General features: G+C 32.4%; 1 long non-coding RNA gene across 1 annotated transcript; it reads right to left on the reverse strand.

Annotated features, from left to right (window-relative positions):
- Positions 1-15,648: 15,648 nt before the first annotated feature.
- LOC136269970 (uncharacterized) lies at positions 15,649-22,332 on the reverse strand. Its single transcript, XR_010707586.1, has 5 exons — positions 22,214-22,332; positions 20,076-20,147; positions 18,536-18,763; positions 17,833-18,084; positions 15,649-17,695 (listed from the first exon to the last, which is right to left on the reverse strand). It is a non-coding gene; the product is annotated as an uncharacterized lncRNA (long non-coding RNA).
- Positions 22,333-26,964: the final 4,632 nt, after the last annotated feature.

Here is a 26,964-nt window from a genome sequence, read left to right on the forward strand (position 1 = left end):
GTAGTAGATGACGTAGCGTCCGGAAACAGAACAGTTGATGCTTATGTCCTCCAATATCATTTCTTGTTTTGTTTGATTTTCATGGAAACAGAGATGTCCAGTTTCTTTTGAAGTTGTGTTGGAAACGTACAAATAAAATCCAGCCATCCTTCTAGCATATACCGTTGGAACTTCATAAATAAATATGTACGTTCAAATACAAAAGTATCGTTAACAAATAACAAAAAAAACAAAATTGAAATCAATTTGAAATATTTACTTTTTGATGCCTTTTAGCTATCTGTTTGAAATCGTTTAAACCCTAGACACATTTTTGTTTTACAGAATACTTTTTGTTCGAATATTACGCACGCACAAATGGATACAGTTTCTATTCAATATTTGAATTACATATTAAAAATAAATATATTAAGGTTAAAATAAGAAGTTGACATAATAAGTAAAAGGTAAAATGCTTCGACCTGTAACAATAAACTAAAATAAGGTATGTTCGTTTAAAAAATGAAATTATCTAGAATAAAGAAAACATAACAATAATGTATAGAATTACATTATGGTTTAAACTTATAGAAGATACTAAATATACCTTATAAAGTGGTGATTGATAAAGATATATTTTTCTAATATTAAGATTTAATCATACTTGGGTGATTTTCAGTTCTATAGTATACGTTGATATGGCTGATGCTGAACACATTCCCCAGGTCCACTCTCCACGTAGCTGTGTATTGTTCATTTGCTGACCTTGAACATTGATCTCCAGGGAGTGAACGATCAGTGAATGAACCATCCACTGCATTATCACCACTATAGTATCTGAGATCAGTCCAGGGATGTTCTTGCCAGGTTGGTTTTCCAAGTGCTATGTTTTCTTTTAAGAAAAAGCGTATTATAATGGACACCTTACGGACTCTAAAAACAATAACTCCTTTTTTCAATGTGTCGTTATATGTTTTGGCTTATAAACCAAGACTCATTCTGTCTTGAATTAATATCTTTACTTATATTATTAAACTCAAATGTGAGTCAGCAATTTAGAGTCACATGTTTAAGACAAACCAACTTTAAATATAATTAAACAAGATGTATCTTCGTTTTGTTAGTTTATTTCTGTCTTAGTTTATGGTACATATAATTCATTTTTAATCATTATGTTTTAATTTTTTTTCCATAAATTGTTGAGCTTAAGGACGGCGGACCCAATTCATTTCTACAATAGATTTTTTATTCAAATTTTAATATAATGTTGATCGTTTAATGGCGAGTCAAAATCAATGCAAAAATTACTGAAATTGAAAACTGAACTCTATTTATTTTACAACGATTGATAAGCAAGTTCTACAACTTATATTAATATCACTCGTTGGCACGGATGTTAGCGCGAGGGGTCATTGGTGTGGGAAGAAGCCGGATTACCCGGAGAGAACCCACGTGTCCAAGCTGGCGTCCGCCGTACCTCATCACATACAACCACTGTCGATCACGGGGATCGAACTCGGGTCGCAGCGGTGAAAAGCGTGTGCATTGTCTACTATGCTACTTGGATACATCAAAAATTACATCATCATCGACTTCCTTATTTTATTGGGGGCGTTTCTATAATAAAATTATTTTATCACAAAAAATATGTAAAATACAATATAGTACCAAAAAATAAAAATAAGTGTTTTGGTACGAAATAAGTTGATATAATAGAAGGTAATGGGACATTTCTGGGGTGTTGTATAACAACTGATATTTTAAAAATTCCGCAATAGTATTTTCACTCTAATTAAATTGTAATATTAAGAGGTGAATTAGCTTACCGATGAACAGAAAAAAATTAGGTCTTCGACCTAAATCTGTTCAAGGGTTGTGTCAAAATTCACTGCATGGTTCATTTTTCTTTAGAAATATAATTGAAAAAGGACAAAATTATTTATTGAAGTTACATTAAATGCTACATTGTATATACATAAATATTATTAGGATAAGATATGATTTCAATATCTACCAGATAATAACACTATCATGCCTTTTGGGCATATAAGGATCTATAAACCGTGGAAATATAACGTACAAATATATCACAAACAGAGAAAATTCGAACTATATTTTTCTTAATTTTATAAACTGCCTTTTGGGCATTTTAGGATTTATAAACCGTGGAAATATAACGGACTAATATATTGCAAACAGAGAAAATTCGAACTATTTTTTTTTTAATTTTTCTCCTCTAAAAATATTTCGACATCACAAATAATGTTCAGTGAAATGAAAATTTTAATTTTATTATTTTCTGTTATTCTGATGTACGTAATTACGACAGTCATATTTATAGCATATGCGCCGATTTCTGCGCAGATGTGCAAAATCTTGTAGGATCCGTCGTCCTTAACGATAAATTAAGTGCAGGCACTATGTATTTACGCACACTGTTTTGTATTTATTACACGTATCTATCTACTTACCGGAACCGAAAGCGCGTGTAACGAGCAGCAACACTAGGGCGATCAGGAAATACATTTTAATACATCTTGAGTCTGAAAATGAATATAAAATAAAATGTTTTGTGTTTTTGACAACCTTTATGTTTAAATTTCTACGGATAGTTTATAAAGTAATATTTTTAGACTAATGATCATGTGCGAATCCTTAAATTTCTTTTCGTGGTGGGGTGGTGGTGTTTGCGATGAATAATTGTTTGGTTTTCTAGATTAAATTCAGAGCATAGAAATAATATTGTATTCAAGAATTTGAAGAACAAATATAAGGTCTAATTAACTGATCATTCGTTTACATGTATTTAGGTTGACCACTTAATTTAGCAGGTTTTTTAAATGTTTTAACAATCCTTTTTTAATATATTGGATTGTTGTTTTTTTGTTTTGTTTTTATTCTTTGTTTAGATCTTTTACGGGAAAATTTGCAATATTTTAGAAAGACAAAACGGTAAAAGTCATCAGTGCTTTAAAAATACATTTAGCACATGTAATTACAAGACTGTTCTGTAGAATAGAAGGTCTCCTGGTAAGACTTCTAGTAAAGAAATATATCACTGAACAAAATATCGTTAAATTTTGTTTGGTGCGATCTATGAATGTTTCTTGATCGAACCAAAAATCAACACAAACCAAATATCTGAGATAGTTATACATCACACATGAGCAGAATTGGTCTCCTGTAAAAGATTGAAATTTATAAAGGATGTAAAATAATTCTATATGAATATACAAAAAAAAATACTCCAACAAATCTTGAACGTATTTACAGAGTGGAAAAGTTTGTTCTATTCCCAAGATTGATTTTATTGAACCCGCATGCTATTGTAAAAAAACCACTTTAAAAAGTTTCTTGAACAATGTATACAGGTTTATTTTTGGATTTTAAAAAACATTTTCGTTATTTTTAGCAAATTAAAATCGTGATAAAATCATATTCGCCTTGATATCGGGATACTCCTATCGAACTCCCGCTTGATTCTTTTATCAAACACCATATTTTGAAAAATAAAAAAATACATAAACATGTAAATCAAAAAAAAAAATCCTTTCATTTTTAATGTTCACAAAGTATATGTACTTGTGAATAAGTGTAATGTTCTGTTTAATACTACGTAGATGCGGGAAAAACACTTCCTGATCTTATACATGTAGGAGTTGTATCTTTATAACTAGTTTGTATCGCCTGGTAAACTAAGTACTACGTACGAACCAATGAATGAAACGTCTTTCAAAGATAATACCTGAACTAATCCAAAAGAAGTTAAATCAGTAATTATAATTAAGTAAATCAGTTTTCCCTAAAATTATCGTGGATAACTTTCTTGAACGATGATAGACTAAACCTAAAAGAAGTAAAAAGTAAAAAAAAAAAAGTAAAAAAAAAATAAACCGTAAAAAAATTAAAGAAACCAGAGAAGAAGATACGAGTTTTTATCTTATAAAGAAATATTGATGGTTCATACGTTAGTCGTACAACTAATTCAATGTTTGCCATTTTGCGGACCTCAGTAGATTTCTTCTTTTTAATCATTGAAGGAGACATGGTTAGGCCAAAATATCAATATACCGAGTACACCTCTACGTACATATATAAAGTTGGTGTTCCTCTGTTGGGTCTAGTAAGCGATTGACAGTAAAGAATGATGTACGTGCATTTGATAAAAAAATATTGAAATATATAAATCTGCTTTAATTTTCTGTTCATACAGACTGCATAACCATTCATAAAAATGGCGCAAACTGCGTACTAAGAAGTTCTATGAACTATATTCACCACTTTTACGACTACGTATTATCCAAAAAACAGTTTTTGTTTACATAAATAAATGGTAAATCAGAAAACAGTATTTTGATTTCATTTTTTAAAGAAAGAAATAAGCATTGCTTTATAAGCATGAACTTTCATATAGAAGCAAAAAGCGTCTGTACACGTAGCATAATGATCAACTCTTTCATTTTTTGACATTCAATATGCAAGAGATAAATTCAGAATATTATTATCATGCCCCCCCCCCCCAGATATATTCTTCAAACAAACAGCTTTTTATACATAAGGGTCATTTAAAAACGAAGACGACAATACATCATCAATTCTGGGTTTGGAAATCATTTACATTTTTGTCCATACTCATACATGTATGGTTTATCACCAAGCATATATATACTAGTAACCAGAAATATATATAATTTAACCGTTAAAAAATATAATAAGATCTTACCAAAGAATATGAGTTTCCAAGTTAAGAAATAAGACAACTTGTCTGAACACTTTTTTTTTTCATTGAAGCAACGGGAAGTAATTTTGAGGAGTGACAGCTGTTACACGTAACACATAGACTGTTTATTTCCTTAAGAAAAAAGAGGCAATACTTTGTTTGAAAAGGAAAAAAGTTGGGTTTTTTTTCCATGAGCGAATATACTATTATTCTAGAACAACAAACGACCAACTTATTTAAGATTGTTGTTTTATTACGCATATCTTTACAAAACACCACCTATTATGCTGAATGTATGAAGAAAAGTACTGGATTCGTTTGGTTTGAAGGAAAACAAGATGTTGTTTATGAAATATATATTGAAAGTCTATCAAAATGGCAAAATGCGTCAGTGCAGGGTTATTTGAAAGGTATAAAAATAGCCGAACTCCTTTTCAGGCTACGAAGTTTTAAGTTAATAGACTAAGAGGTTTTCAGGCTAATTGACAATGCCTTATTCAGGATTTAATTCAGCGTTCCTTATTCATGCAATCTTAGCTCTTATTCAGAGCTGAGCAAAGCAACGGAATTCTACAATAAAAATAATCAGCACTTATATATAAAATAGTCACAAACATAAATCTACATCTATAAAATTCCACAATTTACACAATTAAAGGATGATAATTAAATTTACATCGATAAAAAAAGTATCTTTCGGATTGTTTATTAAATAAAGATTCATAACATAAAATTGTATATATCTTATTTTAGCGAGAAACCATTCCATTGGGTGTTCTCGACCTTGTGTTATTGAAACCCAGTAAAACGCAGACAAATTACATTTGTATCTGATAATAGGCTTTCATAGTTTATGTTTTAAGTAATAAGTGGATCATATAAAGTAAATTTACGCAATTAAGAAGGGTGGAGGGAGCAGAGTGACCAAGCCCCTTTTTAATCGCTTATTTTTTTCTTAATATAATCTAACTTACTAAGAACATAAACCATTTTTTATTGGCTGATCAAAACGTCCGCGAAAATCAATTATTATCTCTTTTGATTACGGTCATCTTATCTGACAATTGGAATGTGACGTCGCTGTGAACTTAAAGAATTTCTTAACAATTATAAAGATCTGTTAACAGAGTATTAAGCGGCTCCTAATTAAGTGTAAAAATGCCTATGTTCTAATTAACTTTATTTATTGCAGTACTTAATCAATGTAAATTGGATTTGAAAAATATCCATCTTAGGTCGGATTAAGTTTTGTTCATGATAATCAGTTATATGCTTATTTCAATAATTTTCAAGTTATCAAAAATATTTGAGAAGTGTTAAAAAAAATGAGGTTTTCAATTTGTAAAATTTAGCTGCATGCTTTGAGAGTGTTGGTGTTTGACATAGGAAAGTAAAAAGTAATTGTACCTCAACGCTCAGCTGTCTTTCAATTGTTTTTCCATGTAAGTAAACGCCCGCCTTAATCTAAAAATATTAACTATGAAATAATATAAAAACATTGGATCGTCCAAGTAAATGTACTTATCTTAATTGCTTATTTAAAATGGGATATTAAAGGAGAGTTGTTATACACTAGTCTTGTGTTTCTAAAAGCTTCATTACAATTATGCACTCAAGTATCATAAGAGAGCGCCCGCTTTCTGAATGAATAATTGCCTAATCTTAAAGTGGATCAAATGCAGGCATGGTGAATGGTCTATATGAATCACTAACTTTCTTTTACTAACAGCAGAACCAATCAGGTAAATTAGCCCATGTTTAGAAATGTGCAGTTTGAACCGGACGCAGCGGAAATAAGTTAAACCACCTTGGTATTTGAAACATATAAAGCAAAAAGCAGCGAGGTCATTTACAACGCTAATGCGGTAATATTGGTAATTACATTGTAACTTCATATATGAATGCTTGTATGGGGTTTTTTTTGTTTTTTTTTTTTTTGGTTTAAACATCAATACTGATATGTATTTCTAAGCATGGTTGAAAACATATTATTTGATTTGTCATGGTTAAACAAGTTTTAGCTTGAATTAAAAAATCAACTAGTTTTTGGGTCTGTATCATAATTACTTTAGTTCTCTACTCTTTAATAGCTATACAAATCTTGTGTTTTAATGTTTGCCTGCAGAGTCATGTGAGATTGTACATGAAAGCATTCCTTTTTGTACATAAAATGTTTTGTTTCGAAAATGACTTTCAATTAGTAGCTATTTATAATGAACCCATTGACTCTTAAAGCGTGCTATCGTTATGAACAAAATACATGGACAATTTTACCTCTTGATGTTTTTGATATTGATTGTAAAATAGCAGTTAAACATTATAAGTAAATTTTCACTGGTTGCTAGTGCCTGTTGTATTTCTGTGACTGAATGTAAAAATATGACTGAGTCATTATAGTAAACTTAAAACAAGTTAACAAAATTAAAATATTACAAATTACCAAGTTAGTAAGCTACATATATGGAACCGTTCTTTGGAGAATAAATGAAATGCAATACACGGTACATATGAAGTCTACTATATATAACATTTCCAACTATAAGAAACATTACTCTAATATATCTCATAAAACTATTCACAATAATAAATTTCAACAGATAGTTACCAATTTATGGAACCCAGTGCACGACACTGCCTGTACGTATGAATCAGCGGATCAGGCTCGTTATAACAACTTGACCTATTTACAAAATATTTAAGATATTATCTACACAATTAAATAAGACATATACTGATCAACAATTATTACTTTTTACGTATTCAAAACATGTTATTTATATATTCATACTTATTTCATAACGTTATTAATTTATTTTATTTAATCTTTAACATATAATAGTATAGAATTGGATCTGTTTAAAGAATTATATTCAATAAATATAACTTACAGGTCTAAGTCTGTATGCTTAGTTTCTGTTTGAATTTCAATAACACACCTCTCTGGTTAGAAAGAAATACAAAACCGGAATACAAAAAATACCCCCGTCAAACACTGTCAGAAGTGACCAATACTGACCAATCACAAACCGTATATATAAAAATACCTATCTTTAAATGGAATAATCCAAACCACTGAAATAAATAAACAAAACGGGCTATATTATCATTAAGAATATGGATGTTCAAGTTTACAAACACACATTTGTTAATAAAAATGCAGCGCAAAGAGTGAAAATGGAAGAAATGAATGAATGAATGAATAAAAAACTAATGCTAAAAGTAAAAGTAGGTCAAACAACCACAAACTTCCCCAAGATGTGAAAGTACGTCCTAATCATTACAGACTGAGAACTCAAATAGTTATATGTATGATCATAAAACGTATACCTACATGTCTGAATTGAAACGTAATAAAAATGTTTATTTTCCTTGACCGACTCGTGTATTTTAAAATTTGCTTCAAAATACTCAACGCTTTCCTTCGCCTGTCGCTAATCTGATACAGCTTATAATTGGCAAATCTCTTCGGCAGTCGACTAACTCTTGCAGATTTCCTCAACTTTATTTTAGCATCAGGTTCAGAGCCATCCTTCTTCTCATTTTTGGGTGCAAGGTCTTCCGCAGCTTCCCTTTCTGGCTGTGTATTCTCTTCTTCTACAACTTTGACTGGTTCCTTGAAATCTTTATGGGAGTTTTTTGTACCGTACCTTTACATTTTGGATCTCGTATTCTGTATCACTATCACTGGTATCTAGATCCACCACAGCATTCTGCTTCTCCAACTCTGTGTCATTTTTATTCTGTTTTGTGCCATTCTGCTGCTTCTTCGCTCTTGGTTTGGGAATTGTTTTCTCTTGAAAATCTGGGTCTATGTATCCTTTTGACAATAGGAGGTTCAGATGAAGAGTTTGCTTCGTTCCTGTTCCGTCCCATCTCTTTACTGCATAAACTATTACTTCTTTGTTTGGCTGGCGCAATACAATGTATGCTTTTTCCTCTCACTTATCAGCAATCTTGTGCTTACAATCGAATACAACAACCTTTACAAGAACTTTAACTCCTTCATGAAGATAGATTTTCTACAAAAGAAATTCCTAACTGGATAGATTGACAAAATGCTTTAAAACAGTCATCTAAAATAGAAGAAACAACATTAGTAGGTTCAATTATTCTTGAGAGTCCATCTGTATTGTTGTTCTTATATCCAGGTCTGTATTGAATATCTAAATCAACATTAGCTAAAGAAGCCAACCCACGATGACCTGCAGAGTCTAACTTGGCTGATGTCAAGACGTAAGTTAGTGGGTTGTTATCCTTCAAGACTTAAGTCTTACTCACTAGTAAACAATCCTTAGATTTTTAGCATTCTGCCCATTTCAGTCCAAAGAATTCAAGTTTGTGGGCAATGTAGTTTTGTGCTGCTTGAGTGAAGCTCCTGGCATAGCTGACCACTGTCTTCACACTTCGTTGTGTCTGATATAAAACTTCACACAGAGCAATCTTACATGCACCTGGGTAATGTTCAAATAACATACTGTAATCTGCATAGCCAAGTTTATGTGGAGTTGCTAATGCTCCCTTCAGTCTGTCAAATAATTTTGCTCCTCCTCATTACCCGAAAATTCCTCTTTTCTTCCTTGATTTTGTACTCTCTGTTAGTTTGGGCATAAACTCTTATAAAGGTCTTGCTATCTTGTTGAAGTTTTTGAGGAATTTGTGGTAATTACCGATAAAACAAATCAAAATTAGCTAAAGAAGCCAACCAAAGATGACCTGCAGAGTCTAACTTGGCTGAGGTCAAGACGTAAGTTAGTGGGTTGTTATCCTTCAAGACTTGTCTTACTCACTAGTAAATAATCCTTAGATTTTTAGCATTCTGCCCATTTCAGTCCAAAGAATTCAAGTTTGCGGGTGTAATGAAGAATAATGACCCCCGTAGAATAATGACCGGGGGTCATTTTTCTACGTAGAATAATGACCCCCCTAGCTGAAGAATAACTGGATTTTTCTGAAGAAAAAAAGACCCAGGGGTTATTTTTCTTCATGTTAAACATGAAGAAAAATGACCACCATAAAAAAATGACCCCCTTCCCCTGTAAAGATGAATAGCAATTGGTTACCCCGTATCCAAGATATGACTTTGAAATTGCTTAATTTTTCACTCTGTTCAACTTATTTTAAAGTTATAAACACCGAACTTGTAAATAAATCGCTGTATATAGTTTTTCATATCCGTAGCAAGCACACGCAAAACACTCTGACATTGCCACAAATTGATTGTTAACAGTTACGTTACTTCTCTCGTCGACATACGGCGGAAAATGACGCAAATAAAGAAAAATTCATATTCAATCAGGATATAGTGTGATAATTAACGAACAATAATCATGAAAGAATAATTGTTGTAATGATATACGGTAATATTCATTGATGAATGAATTGTCAATCGAAGAATGATACATGTATATATCTTTATGGAAAAAGACTAAGGGGGCAGGTAACGCAGGAATATGAATACTTCTTATTTACATTTCTTGGGGAAAGTGATTTTTAAAAAGAAGTCATTCTGCGTTAGTTTTTTTTTCTTCTACGTAATACAAGAACATCAATATTCTAAACATTTGTTGTAATGTTGTTTTGCTATCATGATTAGACTTTATTCTTTTAGAGCAAATTTGTGAAGAGTACCTGATTATAGTAAATCTTAATAGATAATAAACACTGATCGATTATGATAAGAAAAGATTGTTTCTAAAAGCGTTGATAACAGGTTAAGGCCCATGTTAGGGGTTTATATCCCGCTTCATTTTGATCACACGATCTTTATTGTATCCAAAGTTACCAATGCTCATACAAACTATTGATGCATTAATCGTCTTGATATTAAATCAACTTACTAAAGTATGCCGAGGATAAAGTAAAATATACTTTCTGTACGAGTACTCTCAGTACGTTGACGATTTTCCTTATTGGCCGTTAACCTCTACTGGCGTAATGGCTGCTGTCAGTGCCTACTAACTTCAGCTTGGTTATAATGCCTAACAGTGAAGTAAACTTTTCATAATTTTTGTTTCATCATTAATTCTGGGTGATGAACTTGTAAACCCAGCAGTTTGTATTGTGAAAATCCTCAATGCATACGTATAATTCATGAACAATATGAAGAATATAGAAGATGCAACGGCGAAGCGCGAAGATGCGAAGACGAAAGTGCTAAGTGGCGAAAGCGAAGAAGTGATACTACTATCGCTTCTTCGCCTTTGCAACTTCGCACTCTCGCCTTCGAATCTTCGCGCTTTCGCCTTTTAGCTCACCGAGACGAAGTCAATGGGAGCATATGCTATACCCCCGGCGTCGGCGTCCGGAGCTGGTTAAAGTTTTAGTTGCAGCTCCTGTATCTAAGCTATTACTTGTCCTCTCTTCACCAAAATTACATGGATGATGCATCTGGACCTACTGAATCTGGTTCCTAATTTTCAGATGCTGGAGTAGGTTAAGGTTTTCGTAGCAGGTTAAAGTTTTTGTTGCAGGTGCCCTTTAATAGCAATATCTAAATTACTGCTGGTCCGTCTTTCACCAAACTTGCATGGATGGTGTGTCTTATGATACTAATGCACCAGACACGCCTGAGTGCTGAATCTGGGCTATAGGTTTCGGATCGTTGAGGAGATTAAGGTTTTATGAGCTGGTTAAAGTTTTTGAAACAGGCGCCCTCTGATGATGAAATCTTAGTTATTACTTGTCCTAACTTCACCAGACTTCCATGGATGGTGCGCCTTGTGATATTGATGCACCTAACAGGCTTGAATGCTGAATCTGGGCCATAGGTTTCGGATGCTGGATAATGTTAAGGTTTTTTGGAACAGGTAACATGTTTAATAGATAATAGTACTATTTCAAACTTGCATACTGATTAAACTGTAATATGAACGAATCGCATAGGTAACTTCGGATGCTGAGCTTGATCTCCATTATTAAGGCTGCTCAAAATATATATCTTAGTTATTGCATGTCCTAACTTCACCTAACCTAAATGGATGGTGTGTCTTATGATACAGATGCACCTGACAGGCTTGAATGCTAAATCAGAGCCGTATGTTGGAGATACTGAAGGAGGTAAAAGTTTTAATTGCTTGTGTCCTCTGACGATGATATCTTAGTTATAACTGGTCCTAACTTCACCAATCGTGCATGGATGGCGCGTCTTATGATACTGATGCACCTGACATGCTTGAATGCTGAATCAGAGCCATAGGTTTATGATTCTTGATGAGGTTTAGTTTTTTGGAACAGGTCACATGTTTTATAGATGATAGCTTACATAGTTGATTTAACTATATTATAAAGAAAACGCAGAGGTTGCTTTGGGAGCAGAGCCTGATCTCCAATATCATGGATGCTAGAGAAATCTCCTACCTCACTCAGACGTGCTTGATAGATAGATGTGGTTGTTGTTAAATGATGTAACATGATTCCTATGATAAAGTATTGTATGATTTGATACACTATTGTTTAATAGGATACAATATATTACCATATGTTATATTGTAAAACGTTATATGATACGATAAAATATTGTATCATTTTTTTGAGATTTTATGATATGATATTGTATCATAATATTGTTATGAATAGTATTGATTTTTATGATACAATATTGTATAATATTATATAGTATTATTCATTCATTATTTAATCACATGATACTATTACATATGATATTGCAATATATAATATTGCATCCTATGATATTATATTGTATATTCTATGATATTGTATCATACACTATTGTATAATATGATATTGGTTTATATGATATAGTATCATAACACATGAAAATGTATTTTATAATATTTTAATATTTATTATTGTATCATATGATACAATGTATATAATATGCTTGTATTTTATAATATTTTACTTTATCCCATGATATTGTTTCATTTGATATGATACAATGTTGTATCAAATTATATTGTATTATATAATACAATATCATAGTATGTATCAAATATGATACAGTATCATACAATACAATATCATACTATAATATTTACTTTTACTTTCTTTCCCCCTATTAAATTGCATTGGTTGATTTGAGTAATGTTTACGCACAAAACAGAAGACCCAATCACCAAATCTGGTGCGTATGAATACATTTAGTATTCCTTCAGTATTTCTCGAAGAACAAGAACTGACTCTTCTCGCGACTTCAAATAGGATAACTACCTGATATTATACTTACGCTGATAAATATTTCATTGATGTAAATATATTTTGACAGTTAAATGAATTCAGTTGATTAATTTCTTAGTTTACCAAGAGTAAATTCATTAAATTAGTAAACAAAAATAAAAATAAAATTGTGTTATTAGAATTTAAAACGCTGTGCACTATTTTTGTCAGCATATTTCGGCTGTTCCAGTGGCCATTCCGTTAATTTCGCATTACTCGTTGAATAAGACAGCTTTTTAAAAAAAATCATATTTGCGGGAAGGAAATACATGTTTAAAAAACGTAAATAAAAGCATTGATTCATTATTTTTTGAAAGATGAGGTCTCATAACTGCAACGATGAGTGCAAACAAATTTTCATACAATTTGTATGCACATACCGTTGCAGTTATGAGACCACATCTTTCAAAAAATAATGATTCAATGCTTAATTAAACAATATGATGTCATATGTTTCAATGTTATAATGTTTTATTGCAATATGATATTGTTTCATATAATACTATATTGTATTATGTTTTATGATATTCTATTATTTGATCAAATACAATTATAATGTATCACACAATACAATGTCATATCAAACATTACAATATCATATCTCACAATTTTTTAAAGGTATTTTATGGTATTATGTGATATATAATGTAAGTATGATAGGATGCATTTTTTATTTTATATTATTGTATTGATTAACATATGAACATATGATTATCATTCACTTTTTTAACAGATGATATACGATATTGTGTCAAAACAGAATCAATGAATATCCAAGATCATAAAGGATGGTTTTCATATAATATGATACAGGTGGTCTCATAAAAGTGATGCCTCTTAAAGGTGATGCTTCGTCTCGGTGAGCTTTGTAATCTGTTCTTACCTATGTTTTATAATTGCGGAGCTCTCCATCGTTTAAAGGGTTCCGAGGCATATTTTGGAATTTTTTTTTTTTTAAATTAATAAAATTAAATTATCCAGCGGAATAGGGTCCAGACTCCCTTTCCCGTTTTACTGCGTAAATTTATTAATATTGAATTTTCCGGGGGCGGACCCCCTCTCCCCCTCTAGATCCATACATGAGTAAAAAGTGTCGCATAATGAAATTAGAATGTTACTGTGATTGGTCCACGGTAAACAGACGGCTGGTAAGTGACAGGAGTCTGGAAGTGCATATGTACACATTATGGCGGACATTAAATTTTGTGTGGAGTAGATAATGATTAGGCATAGCCAGCACTGGGACACATATATGTTACATGTACAAATTCAAATATTTATAAACATTCGTACCTGTATTAAATTCTATGTAATCGACCGAGACTGAATGCAATCAAAAAAGGCGAAGGCGAAAGTGCGAAGATGCGAAGACCAGAGTGCAAAGTTGGGAAGGAGCGATAGTAGAATCGCTCTTTCGCACCTCGCACTTTAGGCATCACATCTTCGCACTTCGTCGTCGCATCTTCGCACTTTTGCTCATTCGCCTTCGCACTATTGCTTTGGCAACTTAGGTCGAAGTGGCCCTATCAGAACACCATAGATATGTAAATGTACAACCATACCCCGATGCAATACGTCAATATCTTGTTCACCCCTGCGAATATTATTGTCATTTAAATTTTGGACCACGTGGTATGATTTGACCCTTTCAGTTTCGCAGTTAAAATCGTGCCTCGTGTTTTTAGTCTATTTCATAGACTCTAGGTACTTGTAGTCAAATATCAAACCTAGAGGTTATTGATTTTAAACTTTATCTTCATTAATTGGTGGATAAAAAGTGTTCTAGAAATAAATGTGACAATAGAAGAAAATAGTTTTTTTTTCTGCTGTTGCAACAACTAACATGATTAGAAGAGACACCCCGAATGGTTTATTTTCGATCCGCGCCTGACCTAGTTATAGCATCAATAGTGAAACAGACTATTCTATTTTATGCAGAATGTTTCATGAAAATGGCTCGATATACTAAGTTTTTATGCAAAACAGACACTCATTATTTTTTTTAAAAACATGGTATTGCACACAACAAGCATCAAGCATGGCGTTGATTTTATTAAGCAACCCAATGTTTATATTTTAACCACTCTTCACGTGGTTGAACACGAACGATAACTCTGTTCTGAATATTATCTTTTAATTTAAATAAACGCTAGGTAGTGAAATGAAACATACATCTTAGACGATTTTCATGTTTTAACATAAATCAAAGCAGGATATGATATGAAAAAAGACCAGTCCTTACGTATTTTGAGAATATTATCCGAACATATATACTTCCGCTCGAAATTTCACAGGAACTGAACAATTCTCGGTGAAGTCTCGTGAACTTTCATTCGAGCACCTCTGGATTTATTATATACTTAGCAACGATAAAGAAAATATTCCGAACACATTCGCAGGGGTGTTGTTATAACGGAAAGATTTTTATTTTCTAAGATATACCCCTTCTTTCACTTTAAGTTTATTTGAATATGAATTATAATTTCTGTTACTTTCTGTAAACTTCAGCAGTAAAAATAACAATAGTGTAAAGACTATTTCACAAATAATAAAAAAATATACTGAAAAACGTTAATCTACAAGAGGGTCATTATTCTACAGGGGTCACTTTTCTTCATGTGGACTATGTTCATTTTTATGAAAATGACACTTATTCTTCAGGCAAAGGGGTCATTTTTCTACGTAGAATAATGACCGGGGGTTCATAATTCTACGTTGAAAAATGACCCCCGGTCATTATTCTACGGGGGCCATCATTCTTCATTACACGGGCAATGTATTTTTGTGCTGCTTTAGTGAAGCTCCTGGCATAGCTGAACACTGTCTTCACACTTCGTTGTGTCTGATATAAAACTTCACACAGAGCAATCTTACATGCACCTGTGTAATGTCCAAATAACATACTGTAATCTGTATAGCCAAGTTTAAGTGGAGTTGCTAATGCTCCCTTCAGTCTGTCAAAAAAAATTATGTTCCTCCTCATTTCCGGAAATTTCCTCTTTTCTTGCTTGACTCTGTATTCTCTGTTAATATGGGCACTAACTCTGATAAAGGTCTTGCTATCTTGCTGAAGTTTTTGAGGAATTTGTGGTAAATACCGAAAAAAAAAACAGAAATAAAAGTTCCTAACTTCCTCCGGAGTTGTAGGAATGAGCCAGTTTAGAATTATGTTTGTCTTCTCTGGGTCTGTCTCAATACCTTGCATAGAAACTACTAGTATATGACCTACATACCTGCCCTTCATACCTGAAAGAAAGTACACTTCTTAGAAGAAAGATTTAACCATCCTGTCCTTAACTTATCAAATACTTGTTGAAAACCATCTAGGTGTTCTTCATAAGTTCTTGAGAAGGGGACAATGCCATCAAGAAAAATAAAACAGATGTTATGGTTCAATTCTCTAAGACAGTCTTCCGTAAATCTTTGGTATGTGTCCAGGCTGTTGGAAAGGCCAAATGGCATCCTATTCCACTCAAAGAAACCCAAGGGGCTAATGTACCTCTTTTAGTTATCTTTTGATCACCTCCTTTCATATTGTAATAATATCAAATTGTGAACTCTTTTCTTAAAGTCATTTAAAAAGGCAAGCTATACCGTATATAAAGATAAATCATATCTTGTGTAACAAACATTTTTAAATAATTCACAAAATAAATAATAAACTATCATTTGAAATCCTGCACATTGCATATGACCAAGTTGATAAAGTTTAATCAATATTTCAGATTAATGCAGAAACAATAACACATTGGTGAATAATCAATTGCCTTACGTAGTACAGTCATACATACACTTGAAAGTAAGTACAACAAATATCATAGTACATTAAAGCTGCCAGTTGCCCAAACCTCTGAGTGCCTCATAATGTGATCAAGGACTGCTTGCTTAACTGTTTACCAAAGTTTATCGTTTCATCGTGTGTGTCATGAATATCCTTTCGTAGCTGCATCTTCATATAAAACTTGTTTCAGCTATGCAGCAATGGTGAGAACTGGTCAGTGATATAATTTGCTTTGTATAGTCGGCTTTGATATTGTTATGTTTGACATGCGGTCTCTAGTTGTTGATACATGTACAGGATCCTCGACACCCCTTGACTTTTACTTTCTATAACAGTTTGTCACAATATGACGAATTTAACTCACAGTGTAACTCTTTAAGTAATCACAATTGGGTATTTATTTCACTAGCGCAGTGGGTGCGACTTCGTTCTACTAACCTGCAGGGCCCGAGATCGAATATCGAAGGGGCTTTTGTTTATTTTTTTTATGAAAGCAACACGTATTTGAAAAGTTAATTTTTTCCAAAAATTTCACGTTTTTTCAACGACAATTTCAAGTCAAATGCATGCTTGAATTACATATCTTGAAGGAATATAACAATCGGACTTGTATTACAAAGTTTTCGAGTGTTGTGGAGGACCCGTAACACTGTTCGTAGTTTTACTGCATGTTAAAGTTGCGTAAATTAATTATTGTATCCCGAAGTACAAATGCAATGTCCGATTGCCTATATAATGTCATCTTATTCATTACATTATCCCTTGCATGGTATCTGTTTGAACGTCCAGTTATACTGTTAAACAGTTCGTCCCGATTTTATTGCATACAAAAGGATAAATGACTGAATAATTACTGCTGTATCTAACTGTAGTAGAATAGTGCCTCAACCCCGTTTACTTACCCTGGTCACAAAGTGGTCCCTGTAATCCGAGAATACATTTGAGGCAGTGGCCTGTGTTAATGTCACAGTGTCCCTTATGACAGTTTTTTGGACATCTATTTTTGAAGATTTCTCCGCTGTGTATAGACACATTGCAGCCTAAAACACAGAAGCAGAATATAAACAAAAATTGTTCTTCAGTTCCTGTCAAATAAGCGGTTATAAAGGTGATGATCTTAAAAAATTGACCTATTCATGTTATTAATAAAACAATAATTCCCATGCATTAAACTCACCATAAACCTCTACTTCACACAAATCGTTGTAGGCATACTTTGAATAGAAATCCGGGTACTTAACATTCGGTATTCGTTCATTGAAGTAGATGACGTAGCGTCCAGAAACAGAACAGTTGATGCTTATGTCCTCTAATATCATGTTTTGTTTTGTTTGATTTTCATGGAAACAGAGATGGCCGTTGTCCTTTGAAGTTGTATTGGAAACGTACAAATAAAATCCAGCCATCCTTCTAGCATATACCGTTGGAACTTCATAAATAAATATGTACGTTCAAATACGAAAAATCGTAAACAAATTAGTCCATTTGAAATATTTACTCTTTGATGCGTTTTAGCTATCTGTTTGAAATCGTTCAAACCCTACACACATTTTTGTTTTACAAAATACCTTTTCTTTGATTATTACGCACGCACACATGGATAAAGTTTCTATCCAATTCTTGAAATACATATTAAAATAAGTATATTGGGGTTCAGATAAGAAGTTAACATAGTAAGCGAAAGGTAATATACTTCGACCTGTAATCATAAACTAAAACAAGTATGTTCGTTTATAAAAAAAAATATCTATAATTAACACAACATAACAACAATGTATAGAATCATATTATGGTTTACACTTATAAATGCCACTAAATAGACATTATGAACTGGTGATTTATAAACATATATTTTCTCTTATATAACGATTTATTCATACTTGGCTGGTTATCAGTTGTATAGTAGATGTTGATATGGCTGATGCTGAACACATTCCCCAGGTCCACTCTCCACGTAGCTGTGTATTGATAATTTGCTGACACTGAACATTGATCTCCAGGGAGTGACCGATTAGTGTATAACCCATCCACTGCATTATCGCCCCTATAGTAATAAGGATCAGGCCAGGGATGTTCTTGCCAGGTAGGTTTACCAAGTGCTATATTTTCTTTTAAGAAAAATCGTATTATAATTGACACATGGCGGACTCTAAAAACAAGAACTCTTTATTCAATGGGTCGTTATATATTTTTGCTTATAAACCAAGAATCCTTGTGTCTTGAATTAATATCGTTACTTACATATATACACTCAAGATGTGAGTCAGCAATATATACTAACATGTAAAAGACAAATCAACCATTAAAATTATGATAAACAAGATGAATCTTTGTTTTGTTAGTTGATACAATGTTAATTATTAAATGGCGAGTGAAAATCAATGCAAAAATTACTGAAATTGAAAACTGAACTTAATTTATCTTTGTTCTAAAGCTTATTTTAATATCTCTCGTTGGCACAGCTGTTAGCGCGAGGGGGTCATTGGTGTTGGAAGAAGCCGGAGTACCCGGAGAGAACCGACGTGTCCAGGCGGGCGTCCGCAATACCCTATCATATACAACCACTGTTAATCACGGCGATCGAACTCGGTTCGCAGCGGTGAAAAGCGTGTGCATTGTCCACTACGCTAATTGGACACCTAAAAAATAACATCATCATCGACTTCCTTATTTTATTGTAGGCGTTTTAATCATAACATTATTTTATCCCAAAAAATATATAAAATAAAAGACATTATAGTACCAAAAAAAAAATAAGTGTTTGGGTACGAAGGTCTTCAGATATCATAGCAAGTGAAGGGAAATTTCAGGGGTGTTGAATAAAAACAGATGTTTTAAAAATTCGGCAATATTATTTTTACTCTAATCAAATTGTGTTATTAAGAGGTCAATTAGCTTACTGATGACCAGAAAAAAATGTAGGTCATCGACCTCAATTTTCGAAGGGTTGTGTCAAAATTCACTGTATGGTTAATTTTTCTTTATAAATATCATTGAAAAGGGACACAATTAATTATTGCCTGACGCTACATTAACTGCTACATGGTATATACAAAAATATTGTTAGGTTAAGATATAAATTCAAATAATACCAGAAAGTTATACTATAAACGGCCTTTTGGGTATTTTAGGATTGATAAACCGTGGACATATAACGGACTAATATATCGCTAACAGAGAAAATTCGAACTACATCACAAATTATGTTCAGTAAAATGAAAATTTTAATTTTATTATTTTCTCTTATTCTGATGTACGTAATTACGACATTCATATTCATACCATACATGTATGCGCGGATTTCTGCGCAGTGGTGCGAAATCTCGAATTGGGTCCGTCGTCCTTAACGATAAATTAAATGCAGGCACAATGCATTTACGCACGCTGTTTGCATCTTTTTACATGTATATATCTACTTACCAGTACCAAAAGCGCGTGTAACGAGCAGCAACACTAGGGCGATCAGGTAGTACATTCTAATACATCTTGAGTCTGAAAATAAACATATTTCATTTATAATAAAATGTTTTGTGTGTATTTGACAACCTTTATGTTTAAATTTCTACCAACAGTTTAAACACTTATATTTTTAGACTAATGCTCATGCGCGAATCTTTAATTTTTATTCCGGGGGGGGGGGGTGAGGGTGGGGGTGGTGGTGTTTCCAATGAATAATGGTTTGGTTTTTTAGATTAGATTCAGAGCATGGAAATGGTATTGTATTCAATATTGTATTTGTTTTTTGTTTAGATCCTTTCAAAGGCGAAATTGCAATATTTTAGGAAGGAAAACGTTAAAAGTCATCAGTGCTTTAAAGATACATGTAGCACATGTAACTAGACGCTAGTTTTGTAGAAAAGGGAAGTCTCCTGGAAAGACATCTAGTAAAAAAAAAATATTCCATGAACACAGTCTCGTTTAATTTTGTCTTGTATGATCTTTGATTTGATCAAACCAAAATCAATACAAACAAAATATCTGAGAAAGTAATACACTTACATATCAGCAGAATTGATCTCCTTTAAAAGATTGAAATGTACGAAGGAAGTAAAATAATTACGTATGAATATAAAAAAAAAATACTCAAACAAATCGTGTACGTCTTTACAGAGTGGAACAGTTTGTTCTTTTCCCAAGATTGATTTTATTTAACCCGCATGTTATTGTCAAAACCTACTTGAAAAAGTTTTGTGAAAAATGTATACATGATTATTTTTGGATTTTCCAAAAAACACGTTATTTTTTAGTAAATTAAAAAAATCGTATTAAAAGCATTCGCCTTAGTATCGGGCTACTCCTATCGAACTCCCGCTTGGTCCTTTTATGTACAGTATATCAAGCACAATTTTTTGTACATTTGTTTTTACATAAAAATATAAATAAAAAAAGAAATCTTTCCATTTTTAATGTTCACAAAGTACATGTACTTCTTGTGAATAAGTGTAATGTTCTGTATAATACTACGTAAATGCGGGAACCAAACTTCCTGATCTTATACTTGTAGGGGCTATATCCTTATAACTGGTTTCTATCGTTTGGTATCTAAATACTACATACGAACCAATGAATGAAATCTCTTTCAAATATATTAACTGAACTAATCAAAAGAAGTTAAAATTAGTAATTGTAAGAAGGAAGCTTTGCCTTAAATCATCTTTAATAACCATCATGAACGATAATCGACTAAACCTAAAAGAAGTAAAAAATGAACAAAAAAAAATTTAAAAAACGCAAAAAAGAAACCAGAAAAGAAGATATGAGTTTTTATCTCATAGAGAAATATTGCCGATTTATACGATAATCTTACAAATAATTCACGTTTTGTCATTTGGGGGACCTTGGTAGATTCATTCTTTTTAATCATTAATAGAGACATAGTTATGCCAAGATATCAATATATCCAGTACATTACTACCTGTATAAAGTTAGTGTTTCTCCGTTGGGTCAGGTTAGCGATTGACAGTAAAGAATAATACACGTGCATTTGATCAAAGCATATTGCAATATATAAAACTGCTTTAATTGGTGGTTCAAACAGACTGCATGACCATTCATAAAAATGGCGCGTACTGCGTACTAAGAAGTTCTATGAACTATATTCACCACTTTTACGACTACGTATTATCCAAAAAACTGTTTGTTGTTTACATATATAAATGGTAAATCCGAAAACAGTATTTTGACTTCTTTTTTTAAAGAAAAAAATAAACATTGTTTTAAAAAATGCACTTTCATATAGAAGGAAAAAGCGTCTGTACACGTAGCATAATGTTCAACTCTTTCATTTTTTGAAATTCAATATGCAAGAGATAAATTCAGAATATTATTATAATATTTCTCCTCCCCCCCCCCTCCCCGATATATTCTTCAAACAAACAGCTTTTTATACATAAAGGTCATTTAAAAATGTAGACGACAATACATCATCAATTCTGAGTTCGGAAATCATTTACATTTTTGTCCATACTCATACATGTATGGTTTATCACCAAGCATATATATACTAGTAACCAGAAATATATATAATTTAACCGTTAAATAATATAATAAGATCTTACCAAAGAATATGAGTTTCCAAGTTAAGAAATAAGACAACTTGTCTGAACACTTTTTTTATTGAAGCAACGGGAAGTAATTTTGAGGAGTGACAGCTGTTACATGCAACACTTAGACTGTTTATTTCCTTAAGAAATAAAAAAAGGCAATACTTTGTTTAAAAAGATGTTGTTTATGAAATATATTGAAAGTCTATAAAAATGACAAAATGCGTCAGCGCAGGGTTATTTTAAGGTATAAAAATAGCCGAACCCTTTTTCAGGCTAAAAGTTTTAAGTGAATAGACTAAGGGTTTTTCAGGCTAATTGACAATGCCTTATTCAGGATTTAATCCAGCGTCCCTTATTCAGGAAATCTTAGCTCTTATTCAGGGCTGAGCAAAGCAACGAAATTCTCAAACAAAAATAATCAGCACTTATATAGACAATAATCACGTGACAAACATAAATCTACATCTATAAAATTCCACAATTTACACAATTAAAGGATGATAATTAAAGAACTACATTTACATTGATAATAAAAGTATATTTTGTATTGTTCATTAAAAAAAAATTCATAACATAAAATTGCATATATCTTATGTTAGCGAGAATCCTTTCCAGTGGGTGTTCTTAACCTTGTGTTATTTAAACCAAGTAAAACGCATACAAATTACAAATGTATCTGATAAAAGGCTATAATAGTTTGTGTTTTAAGTAATAAGTGGATTGTATAAAGTAAAGTTACGCAATTAAGAAGGATGGAGGGAGCAAAGCGACCGAGTCCCTTTTTTAATTGCGTATTTTTTTTTCTTAATATAATTTAACTTACTAAGAACATAACCTATCTTTTATTGGCTGATGAAAACGTCCGCGAAAATCAAATATTATCTCTTTTGATTACGGTTATCTTACCTGACAATTGGAATGTGACGTCGCTGTGAACTTAGAGAATTTCTTAACAATTATAAAGATCTGTTAACAGAGTATTAAGCGGCTGCTAATTAAGTGTAAAAAGGGCTACGTTCTAATTAACTTTATTTATTGCAGTACTTAATCAGTGTCAATTGGATTTCAAAAATATCCATCATAGGTCGGATTAACTTTTATTAATGATAATCAGTTATATATTTATTTCAAAAATTTTCAAGTATCAAAAATATTTGTTGAGTGTTCAGGAAAATGAGCTTTTCAATTTGTAAATTTTAGCTGCATGCTTTGAGAGTGCTAGTGTTTTACCTAAGAAAGTAAAAAGTAATTGTACCGCAAAGCTCAGCTGTCTTTCAAATGTTTTTCCATGTAAGTAAACGCCCGCCTTAATCTAAAAATATTAACTATGAAATGATATAAATACATTGGATCGTTCAAGTAAATGTACTTATCTTAATTGCTTATTTAAATTGGATATTAAAGGAGAGTGGTAATACACTAGTCTTGTGTTTCTTAAAGCTCCATTGCAACTATGCATCATATAAGTATCATAAGAGAGCGCCTGCTTTCTGGATGAATAATTGCCTAATCTTAAAGTGGATCAAATGCAGGCACGGTGAATGGTCTATATGAATCAATAACTTTCTTTTACTAACAGCAGAACCAATCAGGTAAATTAGCCCATGTTTAGAAATGTGCCGTTTGAACCGGACGCAATGAAAATAAGTAAAACCACCTTGATATTTGAAAACATATAAAACAAAAAGCAGCGAGGTCATTTACAACGCTAATGGGTAATACTGGTCATGACATTGTAACTTCATATATCAATGCTTGTATGGTTTTTCTTATTGGTTTAAACATCAATACTAATGTGTATTTTTAAGCATGGTTGAAAACATATCATTATATTCGTCATGGTTAAAAAAGTTTTAGCTTGAATTAAAAAGGCAACTAGTTTTCGGGTGTTTCAATTAATTCATCCGAAAATATAATCTTAAACTATAATTTGCATCGAAGTTAACAACATTGTAAGTGTATAAAGAACTGATGTTGTAGTGCAGACTTTAATCTCGTTTTAGTAAAGTTTAAAAGTACATTTGCCATGTAATAATGGAGAATGTGTGGTGGTAATATACAACTTATTTGACGGTGTCTGTATCATAATTAGTGCGTGTACTTTACTTCTCTACTCTTTATAAGCTATACAAATCTTGTGTTTTAATATTGGCCAGAGTCATGTGAGATTGTATATGAAAGCATTTCTTGTAGTACATAATATTTTTTGTTTCGAAAATGACTTTCATTTAGTAGCTTCTTATAATGAACCCATTGACTTTTAAAAGCGTGCTATCGTTATGAACAAAATGCATGGGAAATATTACCTCTTGATATGTTTGATATTGATTGTAAAATAGCAGTTAAACATTATAAGTAAATTTTTACAGGTTGCTAGTGCCTGTTGTATTTCTGTGACTGAATGTAAAAATATCACTGAGTCATTATAGTAAATGAAATGCAATACACGGTACATATGAAGTCTACTATATATAACATTTCCAACTATTAGAAACATTACTCTAATATATCTAATAAAACTATTCACAATAATGAATTTCAACAGATAGTTACCAATTTATGGAACCCACTGCACGACACTGCCTGTACGTATGAATCAGCGGATCAGGCTTGGTATAACAACTTGACCTATTTACAATATATTTAAGATATTATCTACACAATTAAAGAAGACATATACTGATCAACAATTATTACACTTTACATATTCAAAACATGTTATCTATATATTCATACTTATTTCATAACGTTATTTATATATTTTATTTAATCTTTAACCTATAATAGTATAGAATTGGATCTGTTTAAAGAATTATATTCAACAAAAATAACTTACAGGTCTGAGTCTGTATGCTTAGTTTCTGTTTGAATTTCAATAACACACCTGTCTGGATAGAAAGAAATACAAAACCGGAATACAAAAAAATACCCCCCGTCAAACACTGTCAGAAGTGACCAATACTGACCAATCACAAACCGTAAATATAAATATACCTATCTTTAAATGGAATAATCCAAACTACTAAAATAAATAAACAAAACGGGCTATATAATCATTAAGAATATGGATGTTCAAGTTTACAAACACACATTTGTTAATAAAAATGCAGCGCAAAGAGTGAAAAATGGAAGAAATGAATGAATGAATGAATTACAAAATAATGCTAAAAATAAAAGTAGGCCAAACAACCACAACCTTCCCCAAGATGTGAAAGTCCGTCCCCGTCATTACAGACTGAGAACTCAAATAGTTATATGTATGATCATAAAAAGTATACCTACATGTCTGAATTGAAACGTAATAAAATGTTTATTGTCCTTGACCGACTCGTGTATTCTAAAATTTGCTTCAAAATACTCAACACTTACTTCGCGTGTCGCAAATCTGATACAGCTGATCATTGGCAAATCTCTTCGGCAGTCGTCTAACTCTTGCAGATTTCCTCGACTCTATTTTAGCATTAGGTTCAGAGCCATCCTTCTTCTCATTTTGGGGTGCAAGGTCTTCCGCAGCTTCCCTTTCTGGCTGTGTATCCTCTTCTTCTACAACTTTGACTGGTTCCTTGAAATCTCTATGGGAGTTTTTTGTACCGGTACCTTTACATCTTGGATCTCATATTCTGAATCACTATCACTGGTATCTAGATCCACCACAGCATTCTGCTTCTCCAACTCTGTGTCTTTTTTATTCTGTTTTGTGCCATTCTGCTGCTTCTTCGCTCTTGGTTTGGGAATTGTTTTTCTCTTGAAAATCTGGGTCTATGCATCCTATTGACAATAGGAGTTTCAGATGAAGAGTTCGCTACGTTCATGTTCCGTCCCATCTCTCTACTACATAAACCGGTACTTTTTTGTTTGGCTGGCGCAATACAATGTATGCTTTCTCCTCCCACTTATCAGCATTCGTGTGCTTACAAACGAATACAACAACCTTTACAAGAACTTTAACTCCTTCATGAAGATATATTTTCTACAAAAGAAAATTCTAACTGGATAGATTGACATAATGCTTTCAAACAGCCATCTGAAATAGAGGAAACAACATTAGTATGTTTAATTATTCTGGAGAGTCCATCTGCATTCTTGTTTTTATATCCAGGTCTGTATTGAATATCTAAATCAAAATTAGCTAAAGAAGCCAACCAACGATGATCTGCAGAGTCTAACTTGGCTGAGGTCAAGACGTAAGTTAGTGGGTTGTTATCCTTCAAGACTCAAGTCTTACTCACTAGTAAATAATCCTTAAATTTGTAGCATTCTGCCCATTTCAGTCCAAAGAATTCAAGTTTGCGGGCAAAATAGTTTCGTGCTGCTTTAGTGAAGCTCCTACTGGCATTGCTGACCACTGTCTTCACACTTCGTTGTGTCTGATACAAAACATCACACAAAGCAATCTTGCATGCACCTGTGTAAACTTCAAATAACATACTGTAATCTGCATAGCCAAGTCTAGGTGGTGTTGCTAATGCTCCCTTCAGTCTGTCAAAAAAATTATGTTCCTCCTCATTTCCGGTAATTTCCTCTTTTCTTGCTTTATTTAGTACTCTCTCTTAGTATGGGCATTAACTCTGATAAAGGTCTTGCTATCTTGCTGAAGTTTATGAGGAATTTGTGGTAATTACCGATGAAACCGAAAAAAGTTCCTAACTTCCTCCGGAGTTGTAGGTATGAGCCAGTTTAGAATTCTGTTTGTCTTTTCTGGGTCTGTCTCAATACCTTGCTGAAAAACTATTAGTGTATGACCTACATACATGCCCTTCATA

Source organism: Magallana gigas, chromosome 1 (genome assembly GCF_963853765.1).
Source record: "Magallana gigas chromosome 1, xbMagGiga1.1, whole genome shotgun sequence".
Lineage (NCBI taxonomy): Eukaryota > Metazoa > Mollusca > Bivalvia > Ostreida > Ostreidae > Magallana > Magallana gigas.